At 35.9% G+C, this 27,901-nt stretch overlaps 1 long non-coding RNA gene and 1 pseudogene across 1 annotated transcript; both read left to right on the top strand.

The window, feature by feature from the left end:
- Positions 1 to 465: 465 nt before the first annotated feature.
- Positions 466 to 575, top strand: LOC116580954 (annotated as a pseudogene).
- A 973-nt stretch (positions 576 to 1,548) lies between these two features.
- On the top strand, positions 1,549 to 10,043 carry LOC116592944. Its single transcript, XR_004286668.1, has 3 exons — positions 1,549 to 1,606; positions 2,038 to 2,139; positions 9,927 to 10,043. It is a non-coding gene; the product is annotated as an uncharacterized LOC116592944 (long non-coding RNA).
- Positions 10,044 to 27,901: the final 17,858 nt, after the last annotated feature.

Consider the following 27,901-nt stretch of genomic DNA (forward strand, 5'->3'; position numbering starts at 1 on the left):
TCTTTAGAAGCCAAACTTAAACCCTGTTCTATACCAGAGGGAAGTGTTTTGATTAAGGAGTTCTTTAAATGTCAGAAAGATGGATAGAAAATTATGGAAGAATTTAAGATTTTTTCACATGAATAATATCTTAGACTGTGAGAACTTAATCAATTAGATCACTTAATCAATAGCCTTTCAAATAGAAGGAGGGAGGGAAACCAGAAGAAAAACAGAGAAAACAGAAATTAAAAGAAATGTTTTAAAATATCATGTAGGATAAAAGATTATAAATAGCCCAGCTAATTATAATTTTAAAACTGCATTGAGAAGGAAATAAAAGTAAATATACTATCTAAGTCCATTTCACAAGTTTTTCACTAAAGGGCATATTCCACAAAGATCAAAAATTGTAAAGAAGATTAAGATGAGAAATTGACTACAGGAAACTTTCAAAGAGTGTTCTGGCATATGCTGGCAGATTTCATCGCTTCTCGGCCTTTTGGCTAAGATCAAGTGTAGTATCTGTTCTTATCAGTTTAATAGCTGAGGTAAAGAGAGCTCTGGACTCTGTTTTTCAAGAATATGGAACTCAAAAAGTAAAATCTAAATATAAAATTGTGAATTAAAAAAAAACACTGACATGTAGACAAACATTTTAAAAGAAGTCATAGAAAGTAAACAAACTAGAAATCAAAACAAACTTATGGCACACCAGATAAAACAACTGGTTTCTGAAATAAAAACAAGAATAAAAAGCCTTCTGTTTTTTAAGAGTTCAGAGCTTGTGGATAAGGACCTCTATAGATACCATAAACAAAGGTCCATTGGAAGAAGCAAAGTCCCATGTTGCATAAGAAACAAAAAGGCAACTGTCCAGAATGTTCCCAATTGTTCTCTGAGAGCAACATGAGCACTAAAAATTTCCCTGTTTTTTTTCCTCTAAAAGTTCCAAAGAAGTTTATTTACATTTATAAATATAAGTAGACAAAAATTCGACTTTCTTGTTGACAAGAATATTACTATCACAGAACACCAGATCTTTGGAGTAAATTTTAAAAACATATTAATAGAAAGGAAGGAAGCAAATTAACCAGCATTAAGAGCAAGAGAAAACAGGGGGGGGGGCGGATTTTCTTAAAAAAATGTCTGTGCCAAAATATGAAAGAACATAGTAAATGATAAACTTGAAAGTGGAGAATAAGTTGTAGATGACTTGACAGGGAAATACACTGTTTGCCTTGGTTTGCTAGAAGCACTCTAAGAATTTCCAACATTCCTAAATCATCTCCCAAGTCCAACCTATAACTTACTGGTGTCCATTAACAGAAGATGCTTCTTTCATCTTGCTATAACCCCTAAAATACGATAGGCAGACTCTGCTTTCCAACAAACAATTGAAAGACAAAAGCAGAATGAAATTAAGCTGCCTAATACTAGAGCATAAAACCACTTGCTTTATCAGAAAACTGGAAATAAAAAACAAAACAAAACCTCATGCTGAAAGAGAATTAAAAATGATGATTAAAGTTTAGGTATTTATTATTGTTATTTATTTATTTATTTTTAGATAATTCTTGATAGTCTCTCAAGCAGTTTTGGCTGAAGAAACATGAAAACGGAAGGGGTGAGAATAAAAAGAAGGTTTCTATATCCCTGACAGTAATTGCCACTAGAACCAGTTAGTCACCTGCTTAATCAATAAACTGCAGTTGCATAGCTATAAAACTACCAAAATCCAGTGAGAATCTCTATCTGACCAATGATCATTTTTTCCCAGGGAACAAGCCTCTGGAAGCTAGTCAGTTGATAATACCACCTAATTTTATTTATTTATTTTTTAATTGGCCAATCAGGAATGGATTCATTGTAATGAAGGGGCTCCTCCTGGCCACCTCGGAAACTGTCTCCCCTTAGTAAGGGTGCTTCTACAGCTGACATGAACTCACTCCAGCCTCTGGAAATCTGCCAACCTCTGAGTGGGAATGGCCTCAAAAGCCATTTGGGTTTCTTTTCTAAGCATTATGGAGTTAACTTGTTCTTTTCTTCCTATTTCAGTGAAAGGATGACAAGCATATTACTATCGAAGGCACTCGTGAATCTAAATGTAACTCTGAAGTGAAACTGGAGTTGGAAAGTTAAGAAAAAGGAAGTTAAAAGGTCGTTATAATAGACTAAGTTAAAGTTTACTGAAGTCAAGATGTAGAAATGCAGATAGAGAGGACAAGGTGCACATCAGGGAGAAAACAATAAATTGAGTTCATGGATAATTTGGAAAATTTCTTTGATTCAGATTTTATCAACACAGAGCTAGGTAGATAAAGAGCACATAATTAATACTGTTTTATATCCTCTTGTCAAGATTAATTGCTGAGACCAGAGACGATTTAGGGATATTAATGATTACTTAGTCTGTAAAAATAATCACTAGCCATTCATTTTAACTGATTTTGAGAAGTATTTCTTGCAGGAGTGGTACTGAAACCAAACTGTGATCTTCATTTAAATGGGGGTCAAACCTTGGTATCAAATGAGAACTCAAAAGGGTGAAAAAAATTAAATATTTAAGAAATAATAACTTCACGGTTCTATATTCTCAGACTAAAAATATGAAGTAGTTCCCCTTTAGCCGTGTGCTATGTATGTTCTCTGAGGCTAAGGGAAGTCTGTATATTAATTTCAAAAGATTATGGATGACTTTGTTCTTTGCTTCTTGTGTTTTTCAATTTCCTTTTATGCACATGTTAACTTTTAAAAAATAAATTTTTTAAAACCTAAAAAAAAAAAAAAACCTATGGAATTTGCATTGCTGTTTGTTTCTTCCACCTTTTATTTTTGCTATGTTGTAAGATTACTCTCTGAATAATTGGATACATTAGCACCAACACAGCATCTGATTATCAGTGAAAACTTGGATTCTTGGGGCGCCTGGGTGGCTCAGTGGGTTAAGCCACTGCCTTCGGCTCAGGTCATGATCTCGGGGTCCTGAGATCGAGCCCCGCATCAGGCTCTCTGCTCAGCAGGGAGCCTGCTTCCCTCTCTCTCTCTCTGCCTGCCTCTCCATCTACTAGTGATTTCTCTCTGTCAAATAAATAAATAAAATCTTTAAAAAAAAAAAAAAAAAGAAAACTTGGATTCATAATTTCCTTGATTAAGGTACAAGTAGACGACATAAGTCACCCTGAATAGCCAAGATGCCATAAGCCTTGTTAAATTTAGAATTCATTATATCTTTCAAAATTTAATCCCTATCTGGATGATAAAAATCTAAACTCCTACCAAGGGGCCCAAAATAATTTAAAATGCTTAATGCTTGCATATGAAACCAAAATATTATACTGAAATATTTAATTGTTATGATAGATAATTTACAGAAAATAGTGACATTAAGCAATTGAGAACAATACCACCTGGGAAAAGCTTATTTAAAAAGAACTATTGGGTGTATAATACCTGCTTGGAGGCTTCCTTCATTAAAAAAAAGAATTCCCTATATCCTCAATGATAGCATAGCTATTACATAATAATAAAACAAACCTGTCTGTGAAAGTCTTTGTGCTAAGTTCAATATGACACAACCATGAATCAGATGTGAATCTCAATTTAAGGAACTCATAGTCTAGTCAGAGACACAGTGACATGCAAAATTCACCTGAGTACAAAAGGATAAGTGTTGTAATAGAGCTAAAAAAAACAGTGTCAGCTGAGGGAAGAAGCTATTTATTTCTTCTGGTTTATGCATTCTTATTTTTGTTTGTTTTGCAACGGCAATGTCTGAATTGGTATTTCTCAATGCTGATGGCACAATACAATCAGCTGGGGAAAATTAAAAAAAAAAAAAATGCACAGGCACCACAACTAGAATTAAGAGGACAATCTTTTCAATAAATGATGTTGGGAAAACTGAACAGTCATATGCAAAAGAATAAAACTTGGACCACTGTTCTAATCACATATAAAAATTAAGACAAAATGAATTAAATATTTGAATGTAAGACCTTTTGTAGCAACATGGACGGGACTGGAAGAGATTATGCTGAGTGAAATCAGTCAAGCAGAGAGAGTCAGTTATCATATGGTTTCACTTATTTGTGGAGCATAACAAATAGCATGGAGGACATGGGGGAGATAGAGAGGAGAAGGGAGTTTGGGGGAAATTGGAAGGGGAGGTGAACCATGAGAGACTATGGACTCTGAAAAGCAATCTGAGGGTTTTGAAGGGGCGGGGGGGTGGGAGGTCAGGGTACCAGGTGGTAGGTATTATAGAGGGCACGGATTGCATGGAGCACTGGGTGTGGTGAAAAAATAATGAATACTGTTATGCCGAAAATAAATAAAACATAAATTTAAAAAAAAAAAAAAAAGACCTCAAGCCATAGAACTCCTAGGAGAAAAGGTAGTCAGTAACCTCCTTGACACTGGTCTCAGTGACGATCTTTTTGGATTTGATACCAAAAGCAAAAAGAAACAATTGTGACTATATCAAATTAAAAAGATTCTGTACAAGGAAACAACCAACAAAATGAAAAGGTAACCTACCAAAAGGGAGAAAATATTTTCTAATCATATATCTGCTAAAAGGTTAATATCGAAAATACATAAAGAACTTATACAACTCAATGGCAAAACAAACAAAAGTTGAAAAAAACAAAAATAAGTAATGTGATTTAAAAATGGGCAGAGGAGCTGAAGAGATATTTTTCCAAAGAAGACATACAGATGGCCAACAGTACATGAAAAGGATTTCAACAACACTAATTATCACAGAAATGCAAATCAAGACCACAATGAGGTACCACCTCACGCTTGCTAGAATAGTTAGTATGTAAAGAAGAGGTAAGATAACAAGGATGTGGAGAAAAGGGAACACTTGTACATTCTCAGTGGGAATGTATACTGGTACAGTTACTATGGAAAAGAATATAGATTTTCCTCAAAATATTGAAAATGAAACTACTATATGAGCTGCCAATTCCACTTCTGGGTATTTATTTGAAGAAAAAGAAAACACTAACTTGAAAGATAACCGAATTTCCATGTTCACTGCAGTATTAGTTACAATAGTCAAGACATGGAAACAGCCTGTGTTCATCCACAGACAAATGGTTCAAGAAAATGTGACACATGGACACACACACTTTGGAATATTATTCAGCCATAAAAAGAAGAAAATCTTGTCATTTATGATAATAATAGATTGACTAGAGGCTATGTGGTTACATAAAATAATTCAGACAAAGACAAAAATCATATGATTTCACTTACATGATGACTCTAAAAGAAAAAACAAAACAAAACTCATAGAAACAGAAAAGAGGAGGTTGCGAGATGCAGTATGAGAGCTGGCCAGTGAATGAAGTGGATGAAGATAGTCAAAAGGTACAAGCTTCTAATTCTAAAATACATAAGTCTTGGAAATGTATAACATGGTGACTATTGTTAATAATACTGTATTGTGTATTTGAAAGTTGCTGAGAGAGTAGCTCTTACCACAAGAAAAAAATGTAACTATATGTGATGATGAATGTTAACTAAATTTATTTTATCATTTATCAATATAAACAATACTGAATCATTATGTTAGACACCCAAAATTAATTTAATAAAAAATATGTCAATTATATCTCAATTTTTTTTAAAAAGCACACATATACACAAAAAAAGAAAACTCAGCTACTACTGAAATGACCACCAATTCTAAGTCAATTTGCTAATCAACAATACTTAAACAACTTAGCTGTGATGCCGGCAGTTCCCATTCCCACCTGTGCACTCACTGGTTCTAGGAGCTTAACCTTAATGGACTGACATGGAAGGGCAATAACAAGAGATTCACCTGGTCATCTGGCACCCCCACAAGGGCCTCCAGCTCATACTCGCCCCGCTGACTCTTCTGCATTAGCCCAAAGGTGCTCTTTGCCCACTGCACAGAGCCTACCTTGTGGAGATGGTGTTTCTGTTCCTCAGGAGGATGAGCTCTCCATTCCACCTCTGGCACTGGACAGATTGGACACCTGCAGCAAAGAGCAGGCAGCTCTGAGCTCATATCTGTGCATGTACAAATATACCCATTCACTTATGATCAAGTGTGTAACAGGAGAGCAGGGACCGGGGAGAATTAGAAACAGAAATATCTGAACAACCTAGCTGTACTTGTACTCTCATCCCAGAGGAAAAGCCACTGCAAACTTGTTGGGCATGCACCCATTTGCAGGGAAAGATACTTTCAAGTAGTATCTTTCTTAATGTCACTTCTGAGAGATTACAGAGAAGGAGCAAATTGCAAGTGTGCAACCTTAAGAACAGAACAGTATAGAGCACTGAAAACGTACCTGGGATTTAAAAAAAAAAAAAAAGTATATATCTCACCATTATAATTATGAGTCAGTGGTAAGAAACGAACCTAGATATTTTTAAAAGTTTTTCACGTGATTCTACTATGCAGCCAGCCAAGATTGAAACCCTGGAACACTTACATTTCTCAAGTACCACACCTAGTGAATACATATTAAAGAACAGACTAAGGATCCCATCGTACAGATTCATTTCAATATACAGAACTGTGAAAACAAATATTGCAAAATATATGCAAATTACCTAATCATGTTTCTTATGTATCAACACATCTTAACTTTATTTCTCTCTCAAAGCCCCTGTCATCTCAAAGTAAAAGGTTTTCAATGACTCAGTCTTAGTTAAGGTAATCTTAGATATTATATCAGAACCAGAAATGTTTAATGGCTCCAATGTGGTAGATGTTTTTCATTTTCATATGTTTATGATATGACATATCTTTATGATGGGAAGGTGGTCCCTTCTCCGTGGTAGCTCAAGGACACAAACTCAATCTTGTGCCTCCACCTTCTTGAGCATGTGGCTTCCACATTCACTGTGCTCATCTCTTTCAAGTAAGCAAATGCGGAAAGAGCACGATGCTCAAACCTGGGGGGTACAGTTTATTATTTCATTTCATTTCATTTCGACTCCAGTAAAGTTAACAGACAGTGTTATATAAGTTTCAGATGTGCAGTATAATGATTCAACGATTCTGCATATTATCCAGTGTTCATCACAAGTTCGCGCCTTAATCCCTACCATCTATTTCACCCATACTCCCAATCCCTTTCCCGTCTGGTAACTAACAGTTCATTTTCAATAGTTAAGAATCTATTTCTTGGCTCATTGCTCTCTCCTTTTTTTCCCCTTGCTTATTTCTTAAAACTCCACATATGAGTGAGATGATATGATAGTTGTTTTTCTCTGACTTATTTTGCTTAGCATTATACTCTCTAACTCCATCCATGTCATTGTCATTGGCAAAATTTCATTCTTTTTTTTGGCTGAATAATATTCTATTGTGTCTATATGTACCACATCTTTATTGCTTCTTTCATGGATGGACATTTGGGCAGCTTCCAAAATATGGCTATTGTAAATAATGCTGCTATAAGCATAGGGGTACATGTATCCTTTGGATTAGTGGGGTTTGTTTTTGTTTATTTTTTGTATTTTTGGGGTGAATACCCATAATGCAATTACTGGATTATAGAATAGTTCTATTTTTAACTTTTTTAGGAAACCCCATTCTGTTTTCCATAGTGGCTGCACCAGTTTGCATTCCCACCAGAAGCGCCAGAAGGTTCCTTTTTCTCCACACTCGCACCAACATTTGTTTCTTGTGCTTTTGATTTCAGTGTGTATTTCTGGCAGGTATGAGGTAATATGTCATTGTAGTTTTTGATTTGCATTTCCCTGGCGACAAAGTAAGGGACATCTTTTCATATGTCTGTTGGCTATCTAGATGTCCTCTTTGGAAAAATGTCTGTTCATTTCTTCTGTCCATTTTTTAATTGGATTATTTGGGTTTTAGTTGTTGATTTGCATAAGTTCTTTATATATTTTGGATAATAACCCTTTATTAAATATGTCATTTGCAAGTGTCTTCTCCCATTCAGTAGATTGCCTTTTAATCTGGTGATTGATTCCTTCATTGTGCAGAAGCCCTTTTTATAGCCTGAGAGATTTTTATAGGCTAGGGCTAGAACATTTTATCTCACTTCACCTCACATTCTTCTGAGTGTCAGTTACATGGCTACATCTGATGGCATAGAACACTGGGAATGTAGCCCTTGTGCCCAGTCAGGGGAGTAATTCCCTTTGGTGAATAGTTTGTAACAAAGGTCCCAAGGCCTCACATGATCTGGTTCAACCCCAACTCTGTGATCTGCTTTCCTACCATTCTCCCCTTTAGAAACTCAACCACTCCTCTTTGGCCTCCTTACTTTCCTCAAGTAACCAGAATATGTTGATGCGACTGTGTTAATGCTTCCTTTACCTTGAGCGTCCATCTCCAGGACTACCACATGACACCCTACCCTCAAGTTTCTGCACATTACTCAGATAATACTAAAAACACTAATATCCAGATAATACCACTAATACTCCTTAATATCTGTTATTTTTCCTCTATAGAACTAATATCTATTTGCGTATTCAGTGTTTTGTCTGACTTTTCTACTGCTTTATCCATAGGCCTTTAAGCATATAGCAACCATTCACTAAATTACCACTAAAATTATGAACAAAAGAATGGATTAATTGCATGTATTTTTACCTGATCCTACCAATCTCAGCATTATTTTGGATATCTCAGTATTATGATTTCTGCAAAAAAAAAAAAAAAAAATAGGGATATCTCTCCAAATGGCCCCTGCCTCCTCCCTATATACCCCCTGACCAAACTGGCAGTTTGGTGTTCTTCTTCAGTAGAACTTCAGGAGTTCTTCTAACAGCTAGCAATGTGTAAGAGTAGCTGGGTTTCTATTTTGACCAAAATGGCCTAGGCTTTAGAGTGATTCAGTGGAGTTGAGACTAAGCAGATTAAATGCATAACCATGCAACAGTACTTTATTTTAAATTAGAACTTGCCCCAGATTTCTCCATAAACCATGTGGGTTGGTTTCAAAAGCCTATTTGCTCAAGTGAACAAACCAAGCTATTAATCGCAAGAGCATGTGCACACCCCCCCAAATATGTGCTGTATGTATATCTGTGAAAGGGTATGTGTGTGGCAGGAGAGGAGTGGATTTGCATCCTTCGGATGGTTTGTCTAATTCAAACTGAAATACAAGATTTTAAGTGTTGAAAATCTCCTGCAGTGCACATCCACATTCTGTAAATCACATGGAAAAATAATTAGACCATAATATGTTGAAGGGAACATGTGTTTTTCAGCTTTGATTTACTATTACTCAGAGAAATGAGAGCTTTGTGAATGACATCAGAGTACCAGCAAATTATGGTTTCTAACATTTAAAATAATTCCCGGAAGAATTAGCTTCTAAAATATTATTTCTAAGAACCACAGTACACTGTATTTTTATATTACCTTTTAACTGAATATGTTCATATAATTATCATATTATTATATATCTAACTTTCAAATTTTAGCTTACTTGTTTTAAGGATAATATAATATATAATAACTGGATAATCTTCCCTCTTTGTCTACACTGACATGCAAGGAAGATATACAGGTACCTACTTTCATGAGCGTGACTCAAAAATGGGCTGTCTGAAGAGACCAAATAAATGGAATAAAAATTCCGTACATCTTATAATCTTAGATATGTTTTTTCTTGAATCACTTATCTGTTACCTCCATTCCTCATAAAAAAAATACTTCTTAATTTGTCTCATATGTTCATGATTTGTTTGAGAATATGTAAAAAATCTTGAAGGCACTGTCTTTATCAATTACTTTTAATTTAGTCGCTAAACCTTTCAAAGACCACTCTGTGCCAAAGTAATGGGGATCACTGAACAATTTTAGGAAGAAGGGTGACATGTATAAATTTATGCTTTTGAAAGTTCTTCTTTCTGAATAAGAGGCCTATAGGTAAAGAAGCTAGGAGACAAGAACCAGTGTGGGCCTTGGAATAATGCAGATTTTTAAAAGTGGACAATTCCTAGGCAATTCCCATTGTAATGGGAATTGAGAAGTAAATGGAATCAGAAGCTATATCTTTGAGGAAAAGAAATACTGGGTGATTAATGGAATAAGACGTGCCAGGGTATGTGTTTGGCTACCAGTCAGCCTTCATGTGGTAGACCCAAACATACTCTCACTCATAATTTCCAAAACATTTCTATCTTTTTGATCTCAGGCACAGTTTTCCAAAAGCCCTAGAAAGAGAAGTTTTGTTTTTTTGTTTTTTGTTTTTGTTTCCTTATCTGGCTTAAAGCTTACTTCATTTCCTACCACACAACTGCCCTTTTTCCAGGATTTGACAGTGGAAACATCTCCTATCTTTAAGGGAAACTCTACTCACTCACATAAAGAGCTTTTAAGTCCTATGGCCCTTGGGTTAAAGATAATCAGATTAATTGACCATATGCTTCCAAGAGTCTGGATTATAAAGTCTCAAATGCGAGCACATGTGGTGCAGCAACAGAAACTCCAGGTTGCACTGTGCCAAGCCCAGGGCAGTTGTTTCTCATTCTTTCTATTGGCAAGAGATGAAAAGGTACTCTAGCCTGCATAGAATCTGTCCTGCCACATGATCTCCACTCTTACTCTCCAGAGACCAAGTGCTTACACAAGCACTCACATGTCTGAAGAGGATTTTTTTTTTTTTTTTTTTTTTGGTAATAGTTAAAAGCAATCTAAATATAGATGTAGAAAAGAGAAGAAATTTTCTACATTCATGGTGTATAATTGTGCTAAGGAAACACCAAATTCATTTTCCTAAATAAACTGTATCACATGCACCATATCTCAGTCTGAAATAACCTCATTTGGATTACGTCTGAATCAGGTCCTCAGTGAAAATTTCCACCAAATGGTTGCATTGTTGCCTTAAAGGTGCAAAAATAAAAGACACTTGATAAGAACTTACATAATGCTAGGAGCATTTTCCCTCAAACCTAATCATTTCAAGCTTGACCTCAAGGAGCAGGAACTGCTTGTTTCTTTCAAAATGACCATTTTAAGTCCTAGGTTGCACCAAGCACCCTGTTTTATTAATTAACATACTCAGTTTGATTTCCAAAATTAAGAGGCATTGGTAGAATCCATGCTACCCATTAGAGATACCCTCACTTACAAATCACAAGTTGTTTCTGGGGTTTGCATGTGTGCATCCTTTTTTCCTTTTCAGGGATTCCCTCAGTGATTGCATTTCTTTTGTGATTCTCTTAATACACTAACGGAAAGTCCCGTTTAGTCTACTCTTATATTTCTAGTCCTGATGACACTAGTCTTTTAATTTTTAAAAAATGAAGCCCGTATTATTGTACCAGCCTCCTAACTAGCCCACTTAATGTCATTTTATTCAATATTCCTCCCTATCTCCTACCCCGTTACTTGAATTATTTACATAAAAGCGGTTGAGATGCTGTCACTTCCATGTCCTCCATATCCATTTTACAAAAGAATGTTGAGGGTCTTCAAGGGCCTTGTTAGGTCCCAGTCAGGGTTTTCTGTGGATCAGTGAAGCTGCCTGGTGTGGGGAAGGCTGTGCAGCTAAAGATCACAAACCCAGACTGTAAAGATTCAAATATTTTCAAAACATTTTTAGGTCACATTAAACAACCCTACAGACTAAGTAGAGTCCATAGATCTTTTGTTTTCAATTTCTGGATCCAGAAAATCTAGAAAATCCTTCTTTGGGGCACCTGGGTAGCTCAGTCAGTTAGGCGTCTGCCTTCAGCTTAGGTCATGATCCCAGGATCCTGTGATGAGTGTCCGGTCGGGCTGCCTGCTCAGTGGGGAAACTGTTTCTCCCTCTCCCTCTGCCTGCTACTCCCCTGCTTGTGCTTTCTCTCTCTCTCTCTCTCTCTCTCTCTCTCTCTGTCAAATAAATAAATACAAATCTTAAGGAAAAAAAGAAAGAAAGAAAGAAAATCCTTCCTCATCTCTCTTTTTACTTCATATTTTCACTAGGCCAGACTGAATCACAGGTCTGTTCTCTATATGCTATAAGTTTTACTGCCTTCATGCATTAATTCACAAATGTTCTAGAGCCAAAAATGGCCTGTCCACCTCTGTGGCTACAGCAATATCTGTTTCCTTTCAGATTGAGTTCAAATAAAACTCTGTCCCTGAATAGTCCATGATGTCAGAACTAGAATTCATTGTGCCTGATCAGGAATTCATTCATTCTTTCTTTCTTTAAAGATTTTATTTATTTATTTGACACAGAGAGAGATATCACAAGTAGGCAGAGAGTCAGGGGTAACCAGACTCCCTGCTGAGCAGAGAGCCTGATGCAGAACCCGATCCCAGGACCCTGAGATCATGACCTGAGACGAAGACAGCGGCTTAACCCACTGAGCCACCCAGGCACACCAGGAATTCTTTCCATTGTACTCCTTACTTTTTGCCCTCAAGTAATTATTAGTATTATTTTTAATATACTCATGCATTCCTTTTACTCTATAAATGAAATGTTCTGACTCTTGGGAAATATATTTGGTGATTTTCAGTAACTCTCATTCTCTGACGTAGGAGCTTCAATATAGCAGGCCTTCAGTAATATCTTTGTGAAAACAGAGAAACATTTGAGTGGCTAAAAAACATGAATTTTAGACCTAACAGAATTGGGGCTTCATTGATAAGATCCCACTTATAAGATGGATAAATCTGACCCATTATCAAAATTCTCAGTCTCAATTTGTTCAGCTCCAAAATAATGATAATAAAGCTGACCTCACATATTTGATATAAGAATTAGTCATAATCTAAAACATATATAATCCATATAATCCACATATATGGATCCATATATCCATCCATATATATATAATCCATATAATCCATGACATGTATATGCCTAGAAAATAGTAGCTTTTATTACTATTATTAGCCTTTGTTCACATAAAATGACTTTTCTTGGGACGCCTGAGTGCCTTAACCAATTAAGTGTCCAACTCTTGATTTCAGCTCAGGTCATAGTCTCTAGGTCATGAGATCAAGTCCCTCATCAGGCTCTGCTCAGCCTGGAGTCTGCTTGAGACTGTCTCTCTCTCCTTTCTGCCCCTCTCCCCACTCATGTTTAATCAATCAATAAAATCTTTAAAAAATTACTTTTTCTGGATTTTTCAGTTTTGTCTCTTCAAAATTCCTCTTAATGGGATATGTCATATTCAGCTCTTACTCATTTAATATAAATTAAGCTACTGCTGGGTCCAAAATAAATTAGGAAATGAAGCGTTATGGGACCAATGCACCAGATATAATTGGAGGCTGTCTAACATTGCCTGACAGAATAGACAAAATCTGATAGAAAGCCAATAATAAGATGGAAATAATTTCTAGTTGTTTGGTAGCTACAGATCTGTATGATAAACCAGGAGCTATTTTATAAACTCTCACTCATTTTATAATTTAAGATACTTTCAATAGCAACTAATAGGAAATCTAACTCCAACTGGCTTAAGTACTCAAGGGGACTTAGTCTAGTAGCTGGGTAAAACCCAACCATGCTTAGACACCAGATCCACTTTTTGGCAGTTTTATTTGTTCTGAACTTCCTTGTTTATCAGCTTCTCATTCAAGTTGTCTTTCTTAAAGGAAGCAAAGAACTTGAGGAAGCTTTAATTCTACCTCTACATAACATGCATTTTAAGAGAAGACAAAGCATCCCTCACCATTATGACCACCACTGAATGTGCTTCTGAGCTCTACCCTGATTGGGCCAGCAGATGACAACCTCCCTCTGAACCAATCAGTGAGGTCTGTGAGGCCACCTTAATCTGATAGCTGATTAGCTTAGATGAACCAGCACCAGTCCAGCAACTGGAGTTAAGTCCATGTAATTAAAATAAATGGCTGTTACCCAAAGGTAAGAATAAAACGGAGAATTCTAGGGTGACAATCACTATGTCATAAATACATGTTTTTTATCCACCAAGACTGTCATTTAATTTTTCATTCATCAGCTGAGTCTGGGTTATTTGTAAGCAGTACAATATCATTTCAACTCTCCCTCTCAAATCTTATAAAAATTTCTTTTACATAATATGGATGCAAAAATGTTCTCAGAACATCTTTCAGTGTAAAATTCTACCTTTAAAATTCACTACTCTAGTTTTTTATATATAGGCTTTTATATTTCTTTTATTTATATGAATCTCCCTAATAAAGAATCTGAAGTGTTTATGTGCTTTTTAATTGGTAGCTGTTGTGGACTTCACAAATAATATTTCATTGGAGAAATAAGTAACCAGGGGTTCCTGGGAAGCCTCTGCCTTCAGCTCAGGTCATGATCTCAGGGTCCTGGGATTGAGCCCAGTGGGTTAAGCCTCTGCCTTCAACTCAGGACATGATCTCAGGGTTCTGGGATTGAGTCCTGCATCGGGCACTCTGCTCAGCAGAGAACCTTCTCACCACCACCTCCCCGCCCCCGCCTGCCTCTCTGCCTATTTGTGATCTCTGCTGTCAAATAAATAAGTAAAATCTTTAAAAAAAAAAAAAAAAGAAAGAAAGAAAAGAAAAGAAAAAGAAATAAGTAACCAGCTAACAGTTATAAAACAAGAAAGTACAGAAATTTTTCCTTTTGTTAATGTTAATATACAATGAAAACAGATGTAAAAAAGTGGTACCTTTTCATCATGAGAATATATTCAGGCAGTGAAAAATCTAAGATGCAGAGGCTTAACAACTTAATAAACTGAGTCTTTGGAACCTGAAGTCTATCATCTTGCTCATGTAGAAAAGTTGTGCTCTCTTAGTAAATAATAGTTGATTTCAAAGTCATCTGTTTGATTATGCATGTTTTTACCTTTTTTGACAGAACATAATCAGTCAATGTTGGTTTTAAAATTAACATTATGGACTTCAACACAGAACTTGTTTTACATTTATCTCACAATGATAAATAATTGAGGATAAGCAACATGATATTGTTGCTCGCCTACAATATTCAACCATGACCTGAGTCCCAATCTATGAGTATTTTAACACATTGGTATAAAATGTTTCAATTATTGTCATTTATGGAGGGTGTGCTGCTTCTGTTCATTTATTTTCCAGGAATTAGAAAGACTTCCTGACCTCACATATCTAGATTTCAGAAGTGAACCTCTACTACCATCTTTCCCAAAAAAGATTACCGCTGTCAATTCCAAAGTAATATATACTTATGTAAAAAGATGGCCCCAATTGCAAGGAAGAGTGCCAAAATCTATAATATGGAGTAGGATGCAAGAATCATTGCACCCTGGTTAGACCATGAAAGATTGCCTACAGTCCCACAACATGCCACGGTGTTCTTAAAAGGTAAAGAAACTATCATTTAAGTGTATTTTCCTGCCCAAATAATAACTCGTGTTTTTAGTGTCAAACTGCCTAAAGAGCTATGTTGTTTCCATATTTTCCAAAATTTGTGAGTGCTAATTAAATCAATACCCTAAGGCCATTGTAAACCAAGCCTCTGCTGGGTTAAGATTAAATTTGTAAATATTTCTGTAGCCACCTAATTTAAAATATATTTAATTTTAAAATTCGGGGCACTTGGGTGGCAAGGTGGGTTAAGCCTCTGCCTTCATCTCAGGTCATGATCTCAGGGTCGGGGTTTGAGCCCCGCATCAGGCTCTCTGCTTGGCAGGGAGCCTGCTTCCCTCTCTCTCTCTCTCTGTCTGCCTCTCTGCCTTCTTGTGATATCTCTCTCTCTCTGTGCCAAATAAATAAATAAATCTTTTTAAAAAATAAAATAACATTTATTTAAAATATTTAAGTTAATGGGGCGCCTGGGGGGCTCAGTGGGTTAAAGCCTCTGCTTTCGGCTCAGATCATGATCCCAGGGTCCTGGGATCGAGCCCCACATCAGGCTCTCTACTCAGCAGGGAGCCGCTTCCCCCTCTCTCTCTGCCTGCCTCTCTGCCTACTTGTGATCTTTCTCTGTCAAATAAATAAATAAAATCTTTAAAATATTTAAGTTAAATATTTAAATTTGTATTAAGACGTGTATTTAAAATTTTATGGATGATCTGAAATATGAAGAAAATAAAGGAATACATAATTAAATAAAGTTAGGGTATATTTAAGATTTTATGTGATCATCTGAAATTTGAGGTAGTGAATCAATGGAGAAAAATGTAAGTTGTCACGTCAACTATAAAAGATCCTCATAGTCTCTAAGAAACAGAAAGGACTCCCAAAAGCCTGATTACTGACATTGTGTCAGTTCATTCAGGTGGTAATATTAGCAGTTCTTCTTCAGATAAAAGGAGTTAGGATTGACTAAGCACATGGAAATTGAGAGAGAGATTTTAAATGTACTGCCCTTTAGGTAAAAGCACAATTGTTTGTTCATTTTGGCAGAAATTTGTGCACAGGTGTGTGTGTATTTGTAAGAGCACACACACCATTACCAAAGGATTATTCTGGGAATCTTTTGTCAAAGATGGACCTATTAAGTAATCATCTTGTATACCACTTTGAACAATTTAAATGACATTTTTTTTAAGTAAATGAAAAGTAGAATAATACAGTAATATGACACTCCATGGGAGTCAAAGTAGGTCATTAACTGTTACTCCAGCAATTTCTATTTAACAAGCTTCATTAGTATATTATGTTTCTGATTTCTCTCCGATGAGCAGAGCAAACCACACTTCTTTGTACTTATGTTCATTTCAACCGAGTGTACAAAGTATAACTGGAGCTCTGTTCATTAGTGAACACAGTAAAATTTGGAGCTGTTTTAGTATTACCCAGAGAGGGAATAATTTTTTTTATTATTAATTGATTGTCAGTCATTCATTTGATGCAAAATGGCCTAGACGTGAAGGTAATAAACTGGTTTACTTGGCTACTAGGTGGGGACAAAGAGAATATGCTTTAAAATGCTGCAGAGGCTCAGATATTTATGCACAGAAAAAAAAATATTTTTCCAAGTAGTGTTCAAACTGGACAGGCTCTCTTTTGGAAAGCCAGACTTACATAGAGAGAAAAAAAGATCTTGTATTCAATGTACAAACTGGAAATGGTTTTGCTATCACAAGCTACAGATTGGCACAAGTTCACTTCACTTCACCTTCACTCCGACCACAACAGCCTCTCTCTCTCCCTTCTCTGCCATCACCACCAGGGCAGGGGCTTGGCTAGTGAGGTATAGACAGGAGAGATATCAGAGCCAAAGGGAACCACCCAGGCTAAACACAGAACAAACAATGAGAGAAGGAATTTCTCAGGTCTCAGGAAGCAGACATTTTTTGGAACCAGTATCACAGGAAAGTGAAGGTTCTTAAATCCGAGCACCTTGTGGATTGAAGTCATTAGGGATGAGAAAAACCAGAGACAAAAATAATGCTGAAGAATCTCCACTTAACTAAATTCAGATGTTTGAATAATTGTATGTTAAAGGAACAGTTGTTGCAATTTCTGAAAAAAAAAATACATATAAGAAAACTGTCATTTAACATGAATGCACATGGGGGACAGAAGCAATGTTATTAACTGACCATCAGAAAAGAAACCTTAATGAATATAGAGAGATACTATAGAACCTTGAGGATGTTCCCATTTCTTGGATGCTTCCATTTCTTGGAGAAAGAGGGAGAAAAATTGGTGAAGGAGAGAGAGCAAAACAATCAATAAAGTAAGAAATGCTCCAAGATGGTGTTGTGTCTGATGCTGAGAGGGCAGGATCAAAGGATCATGAACTTTTTAGGGTGGCAGGGGTCACTACTCATCACTCACCCCTGACAAGTAGACCCTATGAACACTCACAACACAGAGTCTTTGAGAGGCTATGAAGGCTTGAAATTTCTATCAGTAGCTAGAGTTATGAAAGATCATATTTGTTTTCACAAGATGAATGATATAGTTGCATTAGTGTCTCCTAAATAATTTCTAAGAACCCACAATAAATCCGTCATCAAAAACAGCATATGCCCATCTGAAGAACTTCTGAGTGCTGCTAACTGTGGATGGCATTACATAGCCATATGATCATGAATGGTGCTGTATTATATGTTCCGGAACCATCTTTGAGCATTCCATAGCTGTCTAAATATAATATATTGCACCAGTGGGCAAACAATGATGTGAACCAAGATCAAATATGTAATGTGCTCCCTTCATTGTCTTGAACTACTTTTTAGATGTGCTGTAGTAACAAGCTGAGTCTAGGCATCTGATAGACAGGACAGCTGAGCAGGCCAGTCAGCAATCCTGGCACTATCATATTACAGGTGCAGGAATGAAACTCAAATACTTGAGAACAGTTGCCTTTGGGCCAGTTATGAACTTGACCTCATTTCAGAGAGCAGCTTTTCCTTCTCACCCACAGCACAGCTGAAGTTTAGAATAGAATTCATTTAGCTCAGCTTTCAAAAACAAATTGATTCAAAGCCTACTTTCCTAAGTTTCTTTTGAAGACAAAATGCCATGAGTATTTTTTTTTTTCTTTCTTGGTTGTTGAAAAAGTTCATGAAGAGTTAATTACGTGGATTTTCCTTTAACGAGTTGAGAATAAACTATGTATAACAGTTATTTCCAAGTTCACTAAGTGGGTTGTGAAATTTTAGAAGTGCTTGCTTGGGTATGGTTTTTTATTCTGATAAGATATAGTCCTTGAATTGTTCAATCCAAAAATGTGTCCCCAGCAATTGTAAATCTTGTATTGAGATGTATCTGGATACCTTCTCAAAATTAGAAATGACATGTATAAATATCAGCCATGTATTTAAGAGATCTGAAAAAAATGAGAAGTCACTTCACTCTGAAGAATAAGAACTCGCTGAAAATACATCTTCTCCCATAATAAGGAGAACTACTTGGTGAAGTACTTTATTAAGCCAAAGATTTTACATCATTTACAGGTGAAAATAATCATGCCAGGATGAGCTTCTCAGTTCAGACCCTGAAGTGATAAAATGGAAATGGCAATAGGAAAACTCTGAAATGTCATTTTAAGGGATGATGAATGGGCTTGGATAAGACAGGACATGGTCCTCATGAGTCTGTGAAGTGAAGAAGTAACTTTCCAATCAAAAGCATTTGGCCTGTCCTCTCTCTTATACCTCTTAACCCTTAGCATACAGAGAACACTGGGTGAGCCCAAGAAGAAAGGCATCAACGTCTTTTATTTTTAATTGATGTGGCACTGTTTCATTATATGTTCGCTACCATCTTTGTCCGTATATGCCCACAGTAACTTCCTCTTACCTAGCAACCTCTACCCCCTGACTCATACCTATGACCACCAAACCTGACTATCTCACATTGGGCCTGATCATGTTCAAAGTCTATGTTATTAAATGAGGAAAATTTACCTCAGGAAAGAATTTTGTAGTCCCTGATTTGTGAAAAAAACCTGGACAAGGATTTGTCTGTGATATGAAGATAACTAAGCATGGTCTCTGCTTCTAAATCGATGGTCAACCAAAGAGAAGAGAACATATACACAGATAGTATATCAAAGACAAAGCATTTAAAGGGACCATGAGATACGGTAAGGGGGAATCATGATTCTACGATGTCATCATCAGGTGCTTCTCTGTGAACGGGCGCTAAGGGACTAGACGGAACTGCCAAGCAGGAGTTGAAGGAGCATCGAGGGGAAGACCTTTCCAAATAGAGAAAATAGAATGATCAAATGCTCAAAAGAAGAAAAAAGAGCAGGAAAATATGACACTTCCTAAAAAAGAGAGGAACTTCTATGCTTACTAATCTCTGCTTATGTTATCTTTTTCCCTCATCCTACTCATTCTTTAGGACTTAGCTCATAAATCACCTCTTTCAAGATGTCTCAGAAAATAGATACCACCTGTCCAACCACATATTTCTGTAATAATATATTTCTGTCATACACTGTGTTGTATTATAATCTCAGCACATAATTGACTTAGTAATTATATTGTAAATCCTGAAAGGATAGAATTTGTGGCTTAATTATCTCGTTTTCTTGAACCAATAGTCCAGTGCCTGGTACTTTGTAAATATCTGTTGAACTAATGAATGACTAAATGCTCAAATACTTTATATTATTTCTGTATTCATAGACATCATCTCACTTAATTCCTATAGCATTTTTTAAGGGACAGATTTTATGTCATATTCAGAAATACTTCTGTTCAAAACAAGTCTCTACTCTCAGATATAAAGAATTCATTCTCCATCTACATCAATTGTTTGTATAAGCATAGTTCTAGACCAAGTATAATAGCATGTTGTTGTTAAAACACTTAACATTATGTTCAAAGTTGTATTTCTAAAACATAATGCTCCACATTAAGGCTGCATTCGTTTTCTTATACATCTATTCCCCCTTTGGAATTCTAAATGTTGCAAACCCTCCTTTATCCAGTACCACTTATAAGACTATGGTAACAGTAACTGACATCAGGAAAAATTCAACAAAACTGAAGGCACGATGTCTTGAGAATAACAATATTTGGAATTATAGGTGAATGTGTTGATAGCTAATTTCTTCTTTGAATAGGATGTACAGACCGTTCTGTTTCAAGAAAAACAGAATCTTAAATTTTTTATAACATCAATGCTTTATGTTGTTAGGGATTTTCTTTCTCTCCAGAGTTAAAGTAACCTGAAATATACTGATGACTCATTCCCTAAATTTAACTTTTAGGTTTTGGCTTTTGTTTTTAATCCAACTCATATTGCTTTAATTTTTAATTATATAATATTAATATTTATTAACATACTTTAATGTTAACGTATTTAAACAATACAGACATGCTGAAAATATCCCCTTTGATTACTACTTCATTCCAATTCAGTGTCTTCCCCCAGATACAACCATTAACATCATTTTGTTGTATATCTTCCCAGAATTTATTTCAAATACCTCCATAAAGGGTGCCTGGGTGGCCCAGTCAGTTAAGGATCTGCCTTCAGCTTAGGTCATGATCCCAGGGTCCTGAGATCCAGCCCTGTATCTGGCTCCTTGCTCAGTGGAGAGCCTGCCTTTTCCTCTCCCTCTGCCTGTTGCACCCCTGCTTGTGCTCTCTCTCTCTCTCTCACTATCTCTCTGTCAAGCAAATAAATAAACAAAATCTTTAAAAAACTAAAAATTCAAAAAAAAATGAATGCATCTATAGTATCCACAGAAAATATAGCTTGCATGTGTTAGTATAGTTTACATTAATGGTGTCAAAATGTAGATATTATTCTGTCCTTGGTTGTTTTTATTTAATATCTCAGAGCTCTACTTATCAATACATACAGATCTATCTTCTGTTTTTTACTACTGTTTAGTATTCCAAAGTGTGGCTCTACTATGCTTCACATAGCCATTTTCCTGTGATGGATATCCCCATCATTTTGATTAATGGTGGATTAAACGAAATGTTTATTTATATCAAATTACCCTCCAAAATCTTTATCAATTTTCAATCCCCTTTGACAGTCTAGGAAAGTATTACATTAAAATATTAGTCAATTTTCTGCTATAAGTATTATAACCATCTTCATCACATACTTTTATTTGTCCTTTAATTATATTTATGGAACATTTTCTTCTGCCAATTTTTAAAAATTTGTGCAATTAAATGAATGTTTTCTTTTCCCATTTGTTCTGATATTTTGTAGTTTAAGAAGTCCTTACCTACTCCTAGATTCTATAGTCTTGATTCCTTTTAACACTTCTATGATTTTTTCCATTTTTAAATTTACTTTTTATTTTTTTATTTTTTTTTTTATTTATTTTTTTTTTTAAAGATTTTATTTATTTTTCAGAGACAGAGGGAGAGAGCGCGAGCGAGCACAAGCAGACAGAGAGGCAGGCAGAGGCAGAGGGAGAAGCAGGCTCCCTGCTGAGCAAGGAGCCCGATGTGGGACTCGATCCCAGGGCCCTGGGATCATGACCTGAGCCGAAGGCAGCTGCTTAACCAACTGAGCCACCCAGGTGCCCCTTAAATTTACTTTTTAAAAGATTAGGTTAGGGGTGCCTGGGTAGCTCAGTCAGTTAGGAGTATTGCTCTTGATTTCAGTACTGATCATGACCCCAGTGTTGTGAGATTGAACCCTATGTCAGGCTCATGTGCTGGGCGCAGGGTCTGCTTAAGATATTCTCTCTCCCTGTACCTCTCTAAAATACATACATATATACATGTATACACACATGCGTACATACATATATTCATACTTCCTTCCATTCCTTGATTATTTTAAGGACATTCTTTTTGATGAATACTGGTCATTCAAATCATTCTCTTAAATTCTTTCATTGTTTTCATTGTTTCAAGATACTGATTTCTTCCTAACTCTTTCTCATATCCTTCTAGGCTATACAATGTCCTATTGCTCCTAGTGTTGGTATAGTTCAGGGATCAGCCTCTTCAAGTGTGTCACAGTCTGCTGTCAATAACTGAATCATTCCTCATGACACTGAATCCTGCTAAAATTGCTGTGACTCCATTACCCTGCTTTCCTGTGAGAACAGAATGTATAGGCAGGGTAAAAAAAGGAAAGTGAGATAATTATGCTTTCATTACATAAGTCATGTCTCTTATTCTAATTTTAATCCTATTCAGCTCAACCATGACCCTTTGATAAATCTAGATGGTTGTGCGAATTTTGCAGAAATGTGCAGAAAGCAAGTGTGTGAAAGGAAAGTGTCATGCAATCACAAGTGCAGGTGACAGCAAGTGACAGAAATTGGAAAGAATATTTGATTGTACTTGAGCTAATGGTGATATTGATTTCATGCTCCAATAGACCCTAAAGGACAAGGCGGCGTAATGGTATTTCATTTCCATTTAACATTATGGGTGTAATACAAGTCAAGGTACTTTTGCTTTTAAATGCCTTTTTTTAAAGTTAGGTGAACTGAAGATCTAGAAAAGCATCATATATAAATCACATTTATCTGAGGTGCATGAGTGCTTCTTCACAGAAGTGCCATATAAATTCTCTGCCATTATTATTAAAAATACTTCACAAAATAACTTCTCAAACAACTTGATGCAAATTAAGAAAGTTGATGTGGATGGAAATAAATACATGCATAGGCATAAAATAACAATATAATAAGTGTAGACATTGTGGAGCTCCTTACTTTTAACAGCAATATGACTAAAATATTTATTCAGGCTATTATGTTCTGGGTACTGCAGAAAGAGTGAGAACAAAAATCATCACTCTTCCCAAGGAGCTTAAGGTCAAAAGATAGAGACAGACATTATTCAAATAATCTCTCTGTTCTCTCTCTCACACACACACACCAAGGGCATAATTACAAACTGAGACTGAGTAGAGTGTTAAGTGGGAAAGGAGCATTGCATATGATAGTTTCTAACTAAAGAACCAGAATGGGCAAGGATATCAGAGCAAGCTTCCTTGCAGAAGTTACTTGAGCCAGACTCAGAAGGATGAGTGAAATATAAACTAGAGAGGGGAGGTTGGTGAGAACTCTCGAGGCTAGGTACTATAGGTATAAAGGCTCTGGGGCAGGAGAAAGTGAGAAGAAAACTTTAAGACTGGAGAAGAATGAGACAGGAAGAGATAATGACACAAAAGGAGACTGGCAGCGAGGCAAGAGCTCTGCAACACCGGTTACTTTGGACTTTTTCCTGGAACAATGAGGAAGAAGTAAAGTGATTTCAGCCAATTTGGTGGGGGATATGATAGCATCATATTTGTGTCCAGAGAGCAGCAGTCATATTCTGAAGAACACATGAGAGAGAGGCCAGAATAGACACTAGGAGACCTGACTAGGGCATATTATAATGATCTGGATAAGTGAAAATAGCAGCTTGAATTTGGGGGTGGGAGGATGGGGAGTGGGGACAGAGTAGTGGATAAATAGGAAATGTATTGAAGATATAAAATTGTCAGAAATTGAAAAGGAATAGCTTTTAGAAGAGAGAAGTTAGTGTTGATAATTCCCAAGCTTTGGACTTGTGCACTTAGATAGCAGGTGGTGAAACTTGTTATTTATTTTGGGAGAGAGTATTTATAAGATCAGAATTTAGTCTTGGGACACACTGAATTTAAGGTAAGACTGAAACATCCCAGAGGACTGGAAATTTTGAAGGTGGTTTGATATATAAGTCTGGTGCTCAGCGCAGAGATTTGGCCTAGTTATACACAATAATGAGCAATTATTTCATGGATGATAAGTAATAACAAGGAAAAGGATCAAATTCCCTTAGAGAGAGAGCCAAGTGAGAAGAAAGAGAGCCCCCCAAAACTCTGTATATTCTTGAGGTCACTTATACTGACTCTTTTAAGAATGAGTTGGGGTGACTTACAAAGTAGAGGAAAGATAGGAAAAGTGTGGTGTCATGCTTGCTTATTGGAAGAAAGTGCTTTGAGAATGAATGACCAATCAAATGCTAATGAGAAGTCAAATCTTAGAAGACTGAAAAGCACCCTTCAGATATAGAGACATGGAGAATATTAGTGTTCTTGGCATGAGACATTTCGGTGGAATAAGAAGGAGTATTAATATGAAAAATTAGAGTATCTCGATGAACACTCAAGGCAAACTTACACTAAATATTATGCCCTCCCATACAATTACTATAGAACAAAGATTCAGTTACATCTTGCTCAGGTGTTCATAGTTAATGTCTGAATCAGTATTTGAATTCAAAGTCTTTCACTCTCTCTCTCTGCCTGCTTCTCTGCCTACCTGTGATCTCTCTCTGTCAAATAAATAAATAAAATCTTTAAAAAAAAAAAAACCTTCTAGGCAAGTAATAGAGATTGGTTTTTTAAATTAGGAAGAAAACAGACAAAATGGGGGAAATTATCCACATTTTTATGTTAACCACAGATCATTCAGAAAAGAACAAAACTCACTCATTAATATTTCTCTTGCCCGCTTCCCCAGGTGTGTCTTACAAACCATCTCTCCGCCTGGTTAGTTCCAGGTATAAGTTCTATCATTCCTCTACTGGTCAACAAACCAAAGAAGATAAACTCTTCCAGCCTGAAACCACGTGAAACTTGAAGAGAACAACTGAGATACTTGTTACTGGAAGAATTAGTGGTAACAACAATATGGAAAAAAGGTACTAATCCTTTGAGAAAATAATCACCTGAAAAAAAAAAAACTTACAGAGGAATCTAATCCCCAATTAGCAGGCCAAAGTTTACTCATTTTTCCATGTTTTGTAGTTGGCCAAATTCCAACCAGTTTCCATCCTGTAAAGAGCATTTGTACAGACCTCGCTGATGTCATTTATATTCTTAGCATCATGATTCACAGAGACAATCCAAAAGAGATGGAAATATCTAAGAATTATTTATATCTTTTTGCAACTCCAGAACAAGTATGTCTTATGGGAACTACTGTTTGCTGAATAAGTAAACTTTTAATGTCTATTCTAATAATACTATTATTGAAAAAATTTATACGCTACATTTCAATAATAATATCTAAGGGTGGAACAGTGCTTCATATTTGACAAAGTACTTTGATTATACTTCAGTTATGAGTAACATTTGTCCAGCAACTTGCAGCGAACTTCCACTTCCATTGTCTAATGGAAGCCTCATAACAACTATGTGATGTGGCTAATAGTATCTCTGTTTTGCTGATAAAGAAATTGTGACTTAGAGATGTTAAATGACTTGCTGCTTTAACTCAGCTAGCGAGTATAAAATCAGGGGTGTAACTCGTAACTCTTGACTACAGGTTTAGTGCAGTTTCCATATCCAATAGCTGCCTAAGAGAATTCTTGTTTATATTAATTATTTCAGTAGATATGGCTTCATTTTTTCCCAATATTTTTCAGGATTTAGTTAAATGAGAGTAGGTGTCTCATGTCTCTTATGGAGCTCTCCAAACACAGGCAATTCACATATTTATTATTATATGCTACTACACTCACTTTATGCAGCAGATGTTGCTAATTTTACAAGCACCATATCCTTAGCACATCTCTTCCAGAGCTGTTCAGCATCCAGGTTGGAAATCTGTTCGCAGGTATAGTCTACATACATATTGATAGACAATAAACATCCTAGAGAGCATTTACAGTTTTATTTTTAATTCCCAGTAGATACATTCTTAGTTACTACAAATATTTACAGTTAACAGTTAACACCTGCTCCTAAAATTCAAGGATTATACTGAACTTGTTACAAATGAATTAGGACAGAAATAATTGATTGCTGCATAAAATGATTTTAAAATAATATACTTGACAACATGCAAAGACCAGAAGATTAAAAAAAAATGTACAGCACTGAAAGAGTTTTTGAGTCTAAAAGGTCAACGTGACTTTGCAAGGCAGAGAAACAGCTTTTAAGACCAGATTTAATCAGATCCTGGTTTTCATAAAATTTCTGAGGTTCATTTTTAGCAGCTGGGCTTAGGCCATACAATGTGTCATTGAAAATAACCATTCAAATGTCTTTAATAAACATGCTGAGAAAATGTTCTCAGAAGAATTCTGAAAGTGGAACATCACCTAATATATAAGATACAATCTTCAGCATTCACAGATTTATGGGTTTCTCTTTAAAATTTAATTTCAAAAATTCTTCCCACAAAGTACATCATTTCATAATTTCTATCCATAAGCAAGCTTTACTATAATAGGAGTTAATGAGACTGTGATTCTCCCAAAGAAATTTTAAGTGCATTTCTGCGACAAAAGTTTTCATTTTATAAAATTAAAAGCATTTGTATCCAGAGATATTTTATTGAATTTAAGTAATAGACTGGGAATAGTTAAAAAGGGGATTAGTATTTATTGAGGGTCTACTACGAGCCAATTAATGTACTAAGTACTTAAAATACAGTAGCTAATAGGTAGACTCTATTTCTAATCTTATCAGCTTTAGGGATATGTGGATAAAGCTTCCATATTACAAAAATTACAGAAAATGAACTTGCTAAATATTTTAGTATGGATAACTTTAGAAGAACACTCAACATGACTTTCCATTTACCATCCCTACCTGTCCAAAATAAACACACACACACACACACACACACACACACACAATCAGTTTTCTGTTTTAGCTTTACAATTATATATGCATCACTTATGGAACTAGTTTGCCACCTCATTAACATGGTCTCATTGAATATTCAATGACACCCCTGAGAGTTGTGAATTTTAATCCCAATTTACAGATGGGGAAAATGAAGTTCAAATGTAATAAATGATCCTGCCACGGTCACCCATCAAGCACATTTACCCTGAAAATGTGAACTCAGTATTCCACGTAATTTGCCTGGTAAACACCGTAATGTATTGCCTCGTGCCAGATTTTAGTAGGTTCTAGCAGTAAACTCTCTGAACTAATCAACCCCTTCACCTATAGATTGGCTCCCTTCTCCTTAATGCTGAGGAATGCAGTCCTAAGGCTGCTGAATATTTAGCTCAGCTTTCTTTATCTCTCTCAAAGCTGCATTGCAAACTCTCTATTTCTATCTTGCCAGTTTTCTTATGCATCCCAATCCTTTTTTTTTTAAATTATCACCAATTTTCTAAATAGGGTAACAAAGTTTCTTAAATTTAAAACATGCCCAGGAATATTCAGCAACTAGGATTCAAAATCTGGGAACCATGCTAGAAAATATAGCTCTTTGTATATGTAATATTCCAGGCCCTGATTTAAATATTTAGTGTTTATCCAGGAACAGAAGTATACTTCTATTTGAGTTTTTCCTATTTCTTTTCCTTTTTTTTTTTTTTTTTTAGATTTTATTTACTTATTTGAAAGAAAGAGAGAGAGAGAGCACAGAAGTAGAGTAAGAGCTAGAGGGAGAAGTAGAATCCTCACTGAGCAGAGAGCCCGATGCAGGGCTTGATCCCAGAACCCTAGGATCATGACCTGAGCAGAAGGCAGATGCAACTGACTGACCCACCCAGGTGCCCCTGACTTTCATTATTAACTTGAGTATATAATTGTCACCTGTGTACAAAATATTTGTCTTTGCCTATATTTTGTATTAAATATCATTGTCAATAATGTAGGAAAATATTTATA

The sequence above is a fragment of the Mustela erminea genome, chromosome 1, assembly GCF_009829155.1.
Source record: "Mustela erminea isolate mMusErm1 chromosome 1, mMusErm1.Pri, whole genome shotgun sequence".
In the NCBI taxonomy this organism is placed as follows: Eukaryota; Metazoa; Chordata; class Mammalia; order Carnivora; family Mustelidae; genus Mustela; species Mustela erminea.